Below are 17,500 nucleotides of genomic sequence, written 5' to 3' on the forward strand. Positions count from 1 at the left end.
ACGATTTGACTGAGGACTGGCGAACCAGATGGCTGCACCAGGCTCCAGTCTAATCTGGCAGAGTTTCTACAGCTGGATGCCCTTCCTACTGCCAACCACTCCGAGAGTGTAGTGGGTGCTTTTATGTGCCACCGACACGAGGGCCAGTAAGGCGGTACATGCATTAAAATATTTATAAATCCCATCCAAGGATTATTATTGTTATTACTATATATATATATATAGGCACAGGAGTGGTTGTGTGGTAAGAAGCTTGCTTTCTAACCACGTGGTTCTGGGTTCAGTGCTACTGCATGGCAACTTGAGCAAGTGTCTTCTACTATAGCCTCAGGCTGAGCAAAACCTTGTGAGTGGATTAGGCAGATGGAATCTGAAAGAAAGCTGTCGTGTATGTATATATATATATATGTGTGTGTGTGTGTGTGTGTGTGTGTGTGTGTGTATGTGTTTATGTCTGTGTTTGTCTCTACATTACTGCTTGACAACCGGTGTTGGTGTGTTTACATCTCCATAACTTAGCGGTTCAGCAAAAGAGCCTGATAGAATAAGTACCAGGCTTAAGAAATAAGTATTTGGGTTGATTCAATCGACTAAAAATTAAAGGTAGTGCCCCAGCATGGCTGCAGTCTAATGACTGAAACAAGTAAAAGATAAAAGATATATGTATATGTATATATATATATATATATAATTGGTGAATTGAAGAAGTGGAGCTGAACGAAGATTGAACAGAAATCGTTTTATTTCATTCTACACGTGTTTCGAAAGGCACAATTTACCAAAATCCGATTGAATAATGAGACCATATTGTGTCTTTCTCAGGAAGAAATAGGAAATCCGTTGGAAAAAACGGATTTCCTATTTCTTCCTGAAGAGAAAGACACAATATGGTCTCATTATTCAATCGGATTTTGGTAAATTGTGCCTTTCGAAACACGTGTAGAATGAAATAAAACGATTTCTGTTCAATCTTCGTTCAGCTCCATTTCTTCAATTCACCAATAATATTTTAATTTCAATTATCCGCACCAACGCACGGTTGCAACACCATATGGTTGTACCTCCAACCGTGCTGTCTTCTGCTTTGATTTTTGCTACCAAGGTATCGGTTAAACTTTTGATTAATCTGCTACAAGATTATTCATCTTTCTATTTCACATAATATATATATATATACAGGTTTCAGTGAATAAATTGTCATCGCAATTACGCAAAAATGAAAATAACATTGACATCTCATTTTGAAAGATATATTTACCAAAATTCCATAAAAAAATGACTAGGACATATAAATATGAATAGGACATTTCAATTCAAATTCTCATATGAAAGTTATTTTCTGCCATAACTTTTAAAGTTTCCAACTGATTTTCTTGAAATTTTATACACAGATGGAATATGTGCTATGCATGGGTTGAGACAAATAAAGTTTTACCTGGGTCACTTAAGCAAGGTGTAAGATGATTTTTGATTAACTGATTTATGAAATTTGGCCTAAATTGTTGTGGGGTTAAAATGTTCATCAATTATTTCAGCATTCTCAGGTTGCTGTAACATGTATTTTCTTAACACCTGCACTTAAAATTATCGATTCTTAACATTGCAACATTGTGTGCTAAAACATGTAACATATATTTTCTTAACAACTGCACTTAAAATTGTCAGTTCTAACCATTGCCATCAATAGTTGATTCTCACAATCAGTGGAACTATACCCATGAAACACAGTTGTCAAATGAAGTACCTTTTCTCTAAATAATTTTTCGTTTACTTTTCAAACTTTTATGTTCTTTTTTCTTCATAACACTCGTTTACAATTCCCTTCTTGATGTTTCCATTGATTATATATTTGCAGCTTTACACTCATCTGACTAAATGATTGTCATTTTCCTATTCCACATGTATTTATTTGTATTACTGTTTCGCGAATGAATTTGCTTATGCCTTCAATAATCTGTCCTATGTGTTGATTTCATTTTTTGTCTCAGAGAAATTAGGCATTGTAATGGGTACTGGGAATATCCCTGCTCTAAGGTATTATCAGATACCTCAGCTAGTATATATATATATTAGGACATTAAGAATGAAATGTCTGATTTTCTTATGCACCAGGTTTGACAGTCATTAATTCTAATGTTTTATCCTCCTGACAATTCTTTGTTTTACAACATTGAAGAGTCATAGCATCACTTTTTGAAATGCAATTCTGATTATATTATGATTATATTCTGTTTTCTCTTGTAAATCAATTTTGTGAACCCATGGAAAAGATCAAAGATTCATGCTGTTTATGATATGAGTTCTGTCATGGAACCAATACATCCCAGACAGCTCAAAACATCGATGAGGGGTTTGGTGAAGATGAGGTGAATGAGCACATTGTATGTCAATGGTTTGAGAAGTTCCAGTCTGGTGATTTAGCTCTTGAAAATCAGCCCCATGGTAGACTTTAGATGAAGGTGGATAATGATAAACTGGATATTGTAATAGAAGCAGATACATCTCAAACTACGTGTGAGTTAGCAGCAAGGTTTGATGCTTCGATTCTAGCTGTATTGGACCATCTAAAGCAAATCAACAGGATAAAGAAGCTGGACAAGTGGGTACTTGCTGTTCTTTGTTGTCACGGCATAAAAGTGAACCGTTTTTGCATTGTATTGATATGTGTAATGAAAAATGTATTCTTTACAATAGCAAGCATTCTGCACGGTGGTTGGATAGAGACAAAGTGCCAAAACAATCCAAAAAAGAATATTCACCAGAAAAAGTTAATGGTGTCCATTTGGTGATCCAGCACTGATCTCATCCACTACAGCTTCATTAGACCTGGTAAGTCAATTACAGTGGATATTTACATCAACCAACTGAATGAAATGATGAGTGAACTTGGAATTAAATAACCGATGACATTCCAAAGGCTGGAGCAGTTTGAATGGGAAATGATGCCCCACCCATGATATTCGCCAGACATTACCCCATCTGATTATCATTTATTTCGCAGTCTTGAAAATCATTTGGACAGAAAAAATATGAATTCTGTAGATGAGGTGAGAACAGTACTAGAAGAGTATTTTTCATCACGGGCAGGTGAATTTTGGAAGAGGAACTATACAGAGCTGCCCAGATTGACAGAAGAACATTATATAAAAAGGAGATTAAAAAAAAAACTTTGCTTATCTTAAGTCTGAAAAATAAAAGAAGTATAAAAAAACTGCTTTATCTATGGGATGACCCAATATATATTTATATATATATAGGCCATCATTAGTCATTATCATCATTTAATGTGTGTAGCTGGCAAGAGCATGCCAAGCTCTACTGTCCATTTCTGTATGGGTTTTACGGCTCAATGCTCTTCCTACCACCAACCACTTTACGGAGTGTACTGGGTGCCTTTTACATGGCACCAGTATCAACAAAGAGTCTGCTTTGGTATGATTTTTACAGCTAGATGCCCGTTCTAATGCCAACCACTTTACAGAGTGAACTGAGTATTATAAATCTTGATGATCAGTCAGACAGTTTGAATACACAAATACACATCTGAATAAATAAATTATAAATATATATATATATATATATATTGGACCACTGAATGCTACCCTGTTTTTTCTCTCTATATTTTTTTTTCATTCTCTTTCCATTTTTTCCTTCTTATTCCTTTCTGTTGAAGAGTGTAGGCTCGAAATGCAAAAGACTTTACCAATTCTCGAGAGTATAAAACTAATACACCTGTTTGTTGTTCCTACACCTGTCGTCATCTTCTGTTTCTCTGTAAATTTGAACTATATAAATATGTGTGCGTATATATGCGTGTGTACATGTGTGTGCATGTGTGTGTATGTGTATATATATATATATATATATATATTTATATGTGTGTGTACGTGTGTGTGTGCGTATATATATATATATATATATACACATACATTGATAGGCAGATATATAGATATACTGTGTCTATGTATATACATTTATACACTGGTAGAAAGTTATGAAACTAATTCAAGAATCTTGCACATAACACTTATCAAACTGACTCAAAATTTGAGACTTCTTTTCTTATGTAGTGTAATTTACAATTCTTTCCAGAAATTCCAATTAATATTAATGATGGACTGACACCCGAAAACTGGAAATTTTGAATATCCCTCCCACACACATACACATACAAACACACACTAACATATATATCAGCATCTCTCACTAATCAGCTTCTTGCAAATCAGGCAAACTAAGTTAGGTGGAAGAATATGTAAAGAGAAGGGAAAACAGGGAAGAGAGAAAGCCTTGTGAGTGGGTTTGGAAGATGGAAACTGAAAGAATCTTGTTGTGTGTGTGTTTTGTGTCAGTGTTTGTCCCCTACCACCACTTGAAAACTGGTGTTGGTGTGTTTATGTCCCCGTAATTTAGCAGTTCGGCAAAAGAGACCAATAAAATAAGTACTAGGCCCCAAAAAATAAGTACCAGGGTCAATTTGTCGAACAAAAAACCTCTTCAAGGCAATGCCCCAGCATAGCCAGTCAAATGACTGAAACAAGTAGAAGACAAAAGATAATCACATTATAGAAATCTCAGGGTAAAGACCCCCTTTGGTCATGAATGATTATAGGACTGCAGCAAGAAAGTACCCCTTGAAGGCACAAATCTAGGCAAGGTTGTTTTATGGAAGACCAGCAGTCACCCATGCATACCAGCCTCTCTTTTCCACACCACCGATGTTATCCGAGGGAAAGGCAAAAGTCAATACAGCTTGGCACCTGTGATGTCGCAACTCATTTCTGTAGGTGAGTGAACCGGAGCAGGGTGAAACAAAGTGTCTTACACAAGAACACAACACACAACCCAGTCCAGGAACAGAAGTCACTGCCTCATGATTGTGAGTCCAACACTCTAACCACTGAGCCATGTGCATTCACATTAAAATAAAGACTGTCTTCGGTCATGAATGACCATGGGATTGCATCTAGGAAGTTACCACTCCCCATGATAAAGGTCCAAGGAAGATTGTTTATGGAAGACCAACAGTCACCCATACATACCTGCCTCCCCTTTTCATGCTATCGTTGTTATCCAAGGGAAAGGCAAAGGCCAATACAGCTTGAACCAGTGACATCGCAACTCATTTCTGCAGCTGAGTGAAGTGGAGCAACATAAAACAAAGTGTCTGGCTGAAGAATGCAACACAGCCCAACCAAGGAATCAAAGTCACTACCCCATGATTGTGACCCTCACCACTGAGTCATGTGCCTTCACACACACATGTGTGTGTGTGTGAGATGATGTCAGTGAAGTAAATGTAATGAACTACAGAATATAGGAATCTAAGTTTCAAGTCTTATTAGGGTGCCATTATACTGTGTCCCTAAACAAGGCAAGTAACTGCTTATTTCAGTTTTTCTGACTGGACAATAAAGAAACAATTAATAAGAGAAAGTTCTACTTTTATATGAGAACTGAATGGTTAACATTAAGAAAAACACACAGCCTGGAGCAGGAATTGAACTCATTACCTCATGATTGCTAGCCTGACACTCTAACCACTGAACCATGTGCCTTTACCATAGAAATCCCAAAGCTATGAGACAATGCATGATGAATTCAAAACAATGTATATGAATAAGAATCACAATTAACAGAATAATATGAATGCCAAGGGGTTAAAATAACTTGCAGTAGCAAGCTTTGAACCGAAGAATATCAGGCTGATGGACCAACACCTTAGTCTCATAACCACTAGGTGGCAGCATTATGTTGGCCATACAAAATAAGAAAAAAATAACACACAAGAAAAAAAAAATCATATAAAACAGAAATATAAAAAAGTATATATATATATAATAAAAACAAGATTGATTTTTTTTTTTCTATCCAAAGAATTATTCTACCTCCTACCTTTCCACCTGCCTCGCCTCAGTAATTATAACTGACCCCCTTCATTTTCTACATGACTGACAGCTGCATTGTGCATGGATCTGAATTACACTGCACACAATATCACTTTCTTTTTATTCTTTCTCAATCTCTTCTCCCCCCTCTCTCTCACCCACTTATCATCAGAAAGACTTTCTTACCCTCAAACACCACCTTCACCACCACCACCATTCCTACTCTTTCTCTCTCTCTCCTGCTTTTACTCTATCTCATCCGCACACATCATTTCCAGAAATTTCCCATATGTTCTTCCAGTCTCCTGGTCTGGAAAGAGACGACAATGGCTGCTGAGTGTTTCAAGACACTGGATTCCTGATTTGAAAAGTCATGAATTCAAACACTGTCTTAGACACAGAACACTACAGAATTGTCTCCGTGATGCCATAACCAAAAGCGACAACTACAGTCACAGACCATCTAGTTGCAACTAAAACTAAGTGCCATTTCCAAAGCGTGGTTCAATGGTTACAGTTAGCTAGGCATGAAACTGTAAAACTTCTACAGAAAAAAAAACAAAAAAAAAACAAGTCACGATATTTCAAGCAGAATGTTTGATTAAACAAAACAATAAGAAAAACAACAAATGATATACAAAAACCAAGTGAAGAAAAACACATTTACAACTTAATTTGATAGTTGATAAAACCAATGTACAGCATACCTTATGTGTGTGTGTGTGTGTGTGTATACGTGTTCACTTATATGAATGTATGTACATATATACGTGTGTGTGTGTGCATATATATATATATATATATATATATATATATATATATGTATGTATGTATGGCTGCGTGGTAAGAAGCTTGATTCCCAACAACATGCTTCCAGTTTCAATCCCACTGTGTGGCACCTTGGGCAAGTGTCTTCAACTATAGCCTTGGGCCAACCAAGACCTTATGAGTGGATTTGGTAGACACAAACTGAAAGAAGCCCATTATGTGTGTGTGTGTGTGTGGTGTGTGTGTGTGTGTATACGTGTTCACTTATATGAATGTATGTACATATATACGTGTGTGTGTGTGCATATATATATATATATATATAATATATATATATATATGTATGTATGTATGGCTGCGTGGTAAGAAGCTTGATTCCCAACAACATGCTTCCAGTTTCAATCCCACTGTGTGGCACCTTGGGCAAGTGTCTTCAACTATAGCCTTGGGCCAACCAAGACCTTATGAGTGGATTTGGTAGACACAAACTGAAAGAAGCCCATTATGTGTGTGTGTGTGTGTGTGTGTGTCTTTGTACCTGTGTCTGTTCCCACCATCACTGCTCAAAACCAGCGTTGGTGTGCTTGCAACCATGTCACTTAGCAGTTCAGCAAATAAGACCAACAGAATACACACTAAGCTTAACAAAATTAAATGCTAGGGTCAATTCATTCGACTAAAAATTCTTCAAGCTGCAGAATGGCCACAGTCTAATGGCTGACACAAATAAAATATAAAAGACACACACACACACACACACACACACACACACAAGGAATAAAGACGGCTGTTTGTTTTTGTTTTTTTTTGTGTGACAGATACCAGGCAATCATGAGGAATATGACACACATCCAACCCATGCCAGTAAGGAAATATGGACACTACATCAATGGAAAACAGCCTGCTCATGATATTAACAGGCACAGGGTTGAGCAATCCACAGACATGAGTACCTTTCGGTGGCGAGCTGGCAGAAACATTAGCACACCGGGTGAAATGCTTAGCGATATTTCGTCTGTCTTTACGTTCTGAGTTCGAATTCCGCTGAGTTCAACTTTGCATTTCATCCTTTCAGGGTTGATAAATTAAGTACCAGTTAAGCACTGGGGTCGATGTAATCGACTGAATCCCTTTGTCTATCCTTGTTTGTCCCCTCTATGTTTAGCCCCTTGTGGGCAATAAAGAAATAAAAGACGTGAGTACCCTTGACGAAGGTTTCAAGGAGATTCAGTGTGACACAGAATGTGACAAAGCTGGCCCTTTTGATTACATGCACAAATTGTTTTAGTCAGCTGAGGGGACTGGAGCAATGTGAAATAATGCTTCTTGCTCAAGAACACATGCCACCAGGAATCAAACTTGTGACTTTACAACCATGGGCCGAATACTTCTAACCACTAAGCCACACCCTCCATTGGACAGTAAATCATAATTCATACACACACACATATACATATGATATATGCATATACATACATATATGTATGTATGTATATACATACATATATGTATGTATATAGACATATATGTGTATATGTATATACATACATATGTGTGAATATGTATCTACATACATATGTGTATATGTATCTACATACATATGTGTATATATATGTAATATGTGCATAGATATATTTAGAAAGGTGTGTGCATGTGTGTGTGTATATATATATATATATATATATGAATATATATATATATGAATATATATATATATATGAATATGTATATATATGAATATGTATATATGAATATGTATATATCAATATTTATATATGCATTCGTGTTTGTGTGGCTGTATATGTTTTGTTGCGTGTGCCTGTGTGCAAAAGATAGTAGGTTGAACAATTTGGAACGGTGATAATAGTTGACAGCAAACCTCTTATTCATAAATATCTTCTTCATATTCTGATGACAGAAGTTAAAGAACAAACTCTGGGTGCTACCCAATGAAGCTGAAGTCAACTGACAGCACCAGTGCAGTTAATTAATGTTATTGCTTGCACTGTGTTTCATGCTAATCTAGAGACCCCAACTTGGGTGACTGCGAGTAAACAGTGTGACAGCTAACAACAACAACAACAATAATAAAAATAATAATAATAATAATAATAATAATGATAATAATATATGAAGCAAAAGGTTTTAATTAAAAGGCTTAACTATCATATTCTTTTACTCTTTTACTTGTTTCAGTCATTTGACTGCGGTCATGCTGGAGCACCACCTTTAGTCGAGTAAATCGACCCCAGGACTTATTCTTTGTAAGTCTAGTACTTATTCTATTGGTTTCTCTTGCCGAACTGCTAAGTTACGGGTACGGAAACACACCACCATCGGTTGTCAAGCAATGCTGGGGGAACAAACATACATATATATACATATATATAACGGGCGTCTTTCAGTTTCCGTCTACCAAATCCACTCACAAGGCTTTGGTTGGCCTGAGGCTATAGTAGAAGACACTTGCTAAAGGTACCATGCAGAGGGACTGAACCCAGAACCATGTGGTTGGTAAGCAAGCTACTTACCACACAGCCACTCTAGCACCTATTACACATTTTTGCACACAATTCACACAACAAATGCACCACAGAATTGCAATCTAATAACACAGCACAACCCAGACAACTCCTAATAAAATACCATAGTGCCCGTTTTATATAACTGACACCCAAAATGATAGCAAGCATCACATACAATTAACCCTCCCAACCCGAGGTCCTTGTGTCTAACTTTACCCTCCACCTGGGCTCCTGAAGCATAAAAAAATAAAATAAAAATAGATAATTACATAGACAACACAAGAGTAATAATTGCTGGCAATTTAATGGACAGAATCAAAGAAAAAAAGAATATTCAGACAATAACAATAGTAAGCCTTACTATCAGGTACCATATTTCTTAGGCAAACTAAGAGACAGAGTCACAAAAAAAAAAATTCAGCAGCAGCAGCAGGGGGGAGAGAAGGAGGAGGAAGAGGAGAAGGAGGAGGAAGGAGAAAAGGAAGAGGAAGAGGGGGAAGTGGAGAGGGAAGAGGGAAAGGAAGGGGAAAGGGAAGAGGGGTAGGAAGAGGAAAAGGAAGGGGAAGAGGGGGAAGAGGAAGGGGAAAGGGAAGGGAAAGAGGGGAAGAGGTGGAGGAGGAGGAGGGTGATGATGATGGTGATGGGGGGGTTGCTGTTTATCAACTACTATATATGTTCACTTGAATCACTACTTTTCTCATCAAGTTCACCAATTTGATAGTCTGAATCTCTCTCATTGCCAGCATAAGTGTAAACTCTTCATCTGAAGAATAAATATCATCAATAATTTCTTGACTTCATCACACACAAGTTTTATCACAAATCTGTCAGTTTTTTTTTTTTGTTTTTTTTATGTGATTGAAAAACAAAAATAAATCACAGCTATGAGGAACACCATACGAGTCATAAACTCACTTGACAACAAAGTTGCAATGTAATCGTTTGTACAACTCTAACATGATATCTTCATATACATGCGTTGTTCGTTACCACTTTAGCAGGAATCCGGCAGAGATGACATTTAAGTTATTCTCCCTACAGTGAGAACACCGCTTGACAGGGTTAAGAATTGATGAAACTCACCTTCTGCAAAATTACCACCCAACAATATAAAGAAACCAGGTAAAAAGCTTCTGACAATGCTGAAAGTCTAACGGAACCTACATAGCTGGATTTTTTTGGACTGTTCTTTTCTTCTGAAGATAGGCCTTTGTGCTTAAAATATAAAGGTTTTATTAAACATTCCACATTGTCAGAAGCTTTCTATTTTCTCTTTTTTACTTTCTTCGATATTACAATGCTTCAAATGAACTACAACACACTTCCTAAGAAACCAATATAGCACACACCCTACATAATTATTTTATAGCTTTTCTTGAGCCCTAGTGCTTGTAAGGCAAGCTACCCAGTTTCCATGGCACATAAGCAAATGAGATCATAGTATTCCCCTGAATGAGATACCTATTTCTTTACTACCCACAAGGGGCTAAACACAGAGAGGACAAACAAGGACAGACAAACAGATTAAGTCGATTATATCGACCCCAATCGACCCCGAAAGAATGAAAGGCAAAGTCAACCTCAGCAGAATTTGAACTCAGAACATAGCGGCAGACGAAATACTGCTAAGCATTTCACCCAGCGTGCTAACGTTTCTGCCAGCTCGCCGCCCCTGAATGAGATACCGGTCCCTTGCAGGGTTCAAGGCCTGTAATTCTTGAAGGGAAAGGACAAGTTGATTATATCACTTCCAGTACTTCACTAGTACTTTACTTTATCCACCCCAAAGGGAATAAAAACAAATACCATTAAGCTTTTGTTGGACATTCTAATGATTCTGCTAACTTGCTGCCTTAATTACCACCTGATACTCATTAGTACATAGCACAATTCACACAACATAAATGAAACACATTCACCCCACAGTGAAATAACAAAATACACATTGCACACAGATGCTACTACAACAAATAAGTGAGACACCAAGGTAGTAGTAGGAACAGCAAAACTAGAAACCTCATAACAAAGTGAAAACTAAGTAGCATGCAAAGACAAATGTATCCCATGGAAAAGACAGTAATGTACATATTTCAAGGATATAGGGTTATACTTGATGCTACAGAGATGCAAGCGATGGGGCTGAGGGGTCGCCTGTTGAGATAGAGGAGCATGTGATGGTACAGAGGAGCGACTGAAGAGACAGAGAAGCAATTAGCAGTAGAGAAGGGTAACTGATGGAACAGAGGAGCACTTGATGGAATAGAGGGGGCACCTGATCGTACAGAGGAGGCACCTGATGGTACAGAGGGGGCACCTGAAGAGATAGAGGAGCACTGATGGTACAGTGGTGAGGAGACCTCATGGGACAGTGATGCATTTGACGGTATAGAGGGGTACCTGCTAGGACAGAGGAGTGTTTGATTGGTACATAGAGGCACCTGACAAGAGAAGAAACTAACATGAAATTGATGAAAATCTATTTCTTTTAAATTTCAGCACAACACGAGAAAATTTTGAAGTGGAGGCGGTTAGTCAATTATATCAATCCAGTAGTTGAATTGTACTTTATCAACATTGAAATTATTGGGGTTTCCAAAATCGAGCTTACGTAATGTCTATAGCAATAAATATAGACAGAAAAGAAAAATATAATGCTAACAGAGTTAGTATTATTTAGTATAAGAATAGTATTACTTAGTACAAGAATGTAAATTAAGGAACGGAATGAAGTGTTAAAGTGAAGTAACTACCAGGACAACAAATGAAAGATGTCAATTTAGGAAGAGAAGATGGGTAGTCTATAAAGAAACTGAAATTCTGGAAGACTTAAAGAGCTTATAGACTGTAAACTATTAACAGACTTATAAATAAGGCAAAGTAGTTTACATGAATTAAGATATAGAAAAACAGAATTAGAGAAAATTACAACTAAAGCTAGGAAAGTAAGAAACAAATGTTTGTTTATTCAAAATGAAAGACGTCTGTAATGTAAGGTCACAGCTATCAAGTAGTTAAGTGGTTTGAGACCAGACATAGATAAATTAGTGGAGTTCTGAGTTAGTGTTTGGGAAGAGAAAACCAGAACATCAATATATATTTATGGTATTTTCACTGTTTAGCCAAGGAAGGGTGAGTAGTAACAATGACCTCATTTGTTTTGAGGGCCTGTGAGATTTGTAGGAAGTGAAGAGGCTTCCAACTGAGAACCTGTCCCAAATGCTCACAACAGAACAAACTGTGCTAAAGGTACTCAAAAACAGGTGATGATGTTAAATTAAGTGACAGATTAAGGGTAATATCCCTAAAATCAGAATGCAATGGGTCAGAACAAACAGCACGTGACTTCCCATCCAATGCTCTACCAATTCTAGCAATACACTGGCCTATACTGGTATTTTATCTTATCAACCCTGAAAGGATGAAAGGTAAAGCTTACTTTGGCAGGATTTGAACTCGGGGATAAGAGAGCCAGAACAAAATGCCACAAGGCATTTTTTTCCAAGTTCTAATGATTTTTTCCAGTTAGCTACTCGGTTTTGACATTAGAATTTTTGAGAACTAAATGTGGATGTGAGTACAAATAATATTTTGTCACCATCATTATCATTTTAATGTTCACTTTTCCATGTCTGCATGTTCAGCAGGGAGTTTGGAAGAGACCTTCTACAGCTCGATAGCCTTATTGTCACCAGCCCTCACCTGTTTACAAGTAAGGTAGTGTTTCCCCATGAACAGATAAGTTTTCACAGAATACTGGAAATGAACAACACTGCTTTTTGGGCAGTCACACTCATTTACACCTGTCACACAATGCCAAGACAAGAAGACACACACACACTCACACATTAACAAACACATACATACAAATTCTGGCCAAAAGTCTGAAAATTAGAACTTTCATATTAAATGCCCAAAATTATATTCAATTTGCCATATATTATTATTTGCCCAAAAGTTTGGAACATAGGTATGAAAATTAGAATTCTTATATTAAATGCCCAAATATATACATTGTATATATTTGCATTGAATTCTACTTGGGCAAAAGTTTTAATTCTAAAAAAAAACATTCCAAACTTTTGGTCATGATTGTACATACATACATAAATTCACACAAAACATAATACTCTGCTGCCTCTTATTTTACTTCTTCCAACTTTACCCAAAAGAAGGCATCTGTCTGAAATGTTGGGCTTTCCACACCTCACAGCCAGTTCACTGTACAATTTTACTATACATACAATGGGATTCTTTCAGTTTCCATCAATCAAATTCAATCACAAGGTTTTGATCAGCTGCAGGCAACAGAGGACACTTGCCTAAGGGAGAGCACATAGTTGGATTCAACCTGAAACAATGAGGTTGGGAAGAAAACTCCTCAACCACAGTCGTCATATATTCACTCTTGACGGCCAAGTAAACTGAGGCACCAAGAATGTAAATGTACTAACAACAAGTAATACTTCAGCTCAAACTCATCTCTGGATCTATATGTTGGTGGTCTAATATCTTCCTTTTCCATGATGTTTCATGTACCAATGCAAGCCATGAATGCAAGCCATGAATGCAAGCCATGCAATGCATATCCAAGATAGAAAAATAAATGTAAATAATAAATTTAATTTTTGTATAAATCTTTTGGTGAACATTAGGTTAGTTAAAATATGTTTGTGACATATTTCAAATGCTAAAGGCAAATTCACAGCAGTTACCATAAAATGGTGAAAAAATACCATATCTGTCCATTGGATACTCAACAGATATAGTGTTTTTATACCTTTTTATCATAAGAGAGAATTTCTTTTCCATGGTAGCTGCATCTCCTTTCTATAAGATCAACAGAATGAAAGGAAGTTAAACAAGTGAGATGGTAACTCAGGAAAAAGCATCCGAACAGAGGTCTCACAAGCTATGTGTTTGTATTCAGCAAACAAAAGGATGATCAAATCAAGGACCAGGGTTGGGTACAGAAGCTAAGTGTACTGTAAATGTAGATTGGTCAGGATTGGTTGTTGACCATGTTGATGGATGAGAATGATGACTTCTCCTCTGAGTCAGCACGGGAGTGAAATTATGATAGTCCTTAGGTTTAGTTATTATACGAGTTGGAAACATTATTTCCATAAGATATTTCCAAGAGAGAAGCAGTTGAATAATTTTCAGTTCAACATCAATCTTTATAATTAGTAGATTACTGGATGGTATAGATTTGGAGCTCTTTATTATTGTTGTTAGTTAATGAGAAAATGAAATAATTTTAATGACTATTTCCACATATAAATACAACACTAGTCAGTGAAGGAGCTTCTACATGGTCACTCAACGTGCTAAAAATAGCAGCCAAATCACTCTAAAAATCTTCCCCAAATGTCATAACAGGGAAGGATACATTAGAGAATACTGTCTTTATTATGCTCATCAATGAAGGAACCTGTACATGGTCACTCAAACTGCTAGAAATTGGAGGCAAGTCACATTAAAATTATTCCTGCGATCTTCAAAGGGAAGTATGCACTGGAGAATGTTGTCCTAATTCTACACATGAGTATCATTTTTGTATTTGCTTTTCCATAGTGGCATGTGGAGATTTTGAGACAGTGCTTAATAGCTGGATCCCCTTCCCAACCGTCTTGATACCAACCCTTTTAGTTATGTCTCATAACATACATGATACTCTATGACCTACAAAAAATTAGGGTTAAAAAAACCCCACTCTCCTGCCAATAATATGAGCACAAAGCCACCAATTTCAGGAGGGACAAGTGGATCATATCAACCCCAGTACTAGACTGGTGCATTATTTTATTGATGAAAGGCAAGTTAGTTACCCCAGACTGTTATTCAGGGTGTCATACCTCTCAGAATCCAGTCTGCTGGACCCAGGGGTGCTTCCTATGTGGTTGTACTAGATTCATGCCACTGATTTGCTGAAATAAAGATAACTGATGATCTGAAAAAGCATCAGTATGAACAGAGATCTTAACTGAAAGTTTTCAGATGGAGTGATGAAATGTTTATCGCACCAGTCCATCAGAGAATCACATGACAAGGCCTCAAGTGATCGTCTCTTGAATACTTCTTCTAGGTCACAAATGAATAAACCAGGAGAAAACAAACAGACACAAAAGTATTTTGATTTAGGTCAAGATCTAAACAACAATTTTTTTTTTCTTCAGAATTGGAAATGTCTTTGAAAGACTAAAAGCAAAATTCATAAAGATCTTTGAATTTTATCATGATGTGACCTTTTATAGTCGGTTGTTTATTTAAAAGGTGAGGAAGCAAAAATTTAAATAAAAATGGAAAATAAAAATAAAAACAGAATTAAATTCAAAAATTAACTTAAAGAAAGTAAAAAGATTGTTTAATAACTTTAACAGATGTAGTGTAAAATTTAATGGATCAGCTAAAATTAGCAACAAGGAGATGACATCTCTTTATAGCTGACTGAAGAAGATAAGATTTTTTTCATAACGTGTCTTATGTAGCAGAAACCTCTGCCTACATAATTCTTTCTGAAAAACCGTTACTGCTAGCAGCCAATAATTGGCTTTATATTGAAGTAGAAAGTTTTCATCTCACCAATACCGAATTATCAAAACAGAAGAATAAATATTTACGAAGAATATTTTATTTCATCTATTTTTCCCAATCATTTGATTTTCCCAAATTAATATACAGTAGATCACCTGAAAACTAAAAATTTTCTTAAAGCATACCTGGAACAGGGATGTCAAAAATTTGTTGTAGTGTAGTTCCAAGACAGCCTTTGAAGAAAAGAGATATGATAACTGACCTTCCAACCATGACCATCCTCTCATTGTTTTTGACACACAAGAAAACATTATAGATTGAGTATTTCTTACTTTATCTGACATTATATGTGAGGGGTGCTGTGTAATTTCAAGAAGGTCAAGTGACGAAAGAAAGCTTGCCACCATCTTATTAGCTAATTTGCATAATATTTAGACCATTGAAAATATTTTCTAGTGACATCTTCCTTAGAACATACAAAATAGTAGTTTCTGATTTAGTTGATGCCACTAATCTCAGTACTTGACTGCGAGTTTATTTTATGAACTCCAGAGGGAAAAAAAGGCAAAGTTGACCATGGCAGAATTTGAATGTAGCTAGACCACATACCATAAATCAATTTTTCTCCAATGCCTTAATGATACTGCAAACCCACAACCCTGTAAGTTGGTGTTTAATTTAGGTAATTTATAGGAAAGGTGAAGGTGTGGGCTTAGTGGTTAGGGCATTCGGCTCACAATTGTAAGGTCTTGAATTCAATTCCTGGCGACACATTATGTCCTTGAGCAAGACACGTTATTTCACTTTGCTCTAATCCACTCAGCTGGCAAAAATGAGTTGTACCTGTATGAGTTGTACTCTGTGTCATGCTGGATCTCCCTGAAAACTACATTACGGGTACACGTGTCTGTGGATTGCTCAGTTACTTGCACTTTAATTTCACGAGCAGGCTGTTCCGTTGATCATATCAGCTAGGACAATTCTTTTTTTCTTTTTTTTATAGGAAAGGAAACCTGTGCAGGGAGTCTATAGAGGATACAGATCTCATAAGAATGACCTTCTATTGAAGTTGTGTCACAGTAAGAATAAAGTATGGAACAAAAATAGCTGCACTAAGTTGGTTTATGAAGGAGTGATCAAGTTCAGAGAAATGAAAGTCTCTGTTGCAGAGATGGAAACAGATTTGGGCCATACCCCCAGGCTTAGGATAACTACCCACTCACCATTTTTCTCTCACTAGTCTTGGATCCCTTCAAAAAGGCCATGAGTATTATCCTTCATCCTTTGGCTAAGCCATTAGCAAGACAACAACAAAAAAAAATTGATGTAGGGTAAAACTTAAAAACTCAGCTAAAATTAACAGCGTACAGTTCCTTAAATCCTTAAAAATGCTTTAGCCCGAAGGCCGCGGCCATGCTGGGGCACCACCGCAGAAAAGTACTAAATTTGACTGGAAAAGTACTAAATAATTCTTGCTGCAAAAAATGTGCTTGTTTTGTTTGATAGACTGGATTCTTACTCATTCAACTGACATATGAAAATGGCTGTGTATTCCACTGACAAGTGTACCCACAGTATAATTGTTGGGTAGAGCCAATATGGCAAAGCTGGAGATTGGAATGCAAGCTGAGGAAGAAATAAAGAAAGAAAGAGAGAGAGAGAAACAAGAATTAACTCCAGTACTGGGCCAATGTTCTATTTATCAACTGCCAAGAACGAAAAACAAAGTTGATCTCAGTAGAGTTTGAACTCAGAATGCAGACAGGTAGAACAAATGCAGCACGG

At 36.7% G+C, this 17,500-nt stretch overlaps 1 protein-coding gene across 4 annotated transcripts in view; it reads right to left on the bottom strand.

Moving 5' to 3' along the window:
* Positions 1 to 17,500, bottom strand: part of LOC115220533 (conserved oligomeric Golgi complex subunit 1) — a 264,126-nt gene that overhangs the window by 132,897 nt on the left and 113,729 nt on the right. The gene's annotated exons all lie outside the window — the stretch shown is intronic.

This window comes from Octopus sinensis, linkage group LG16 (genome assembly GCF_006345805.1).
Source record: "Octopus sinensis linkage group LG16, ASM634580v1, whole genome shotgun sequence".
NCBI classification, from domain to species: Eukaryota; Metazoa; Mollusca; class Cephalopoda; order Octopoda; family Octopodidae; genus Octopus; species Octopus sinensis.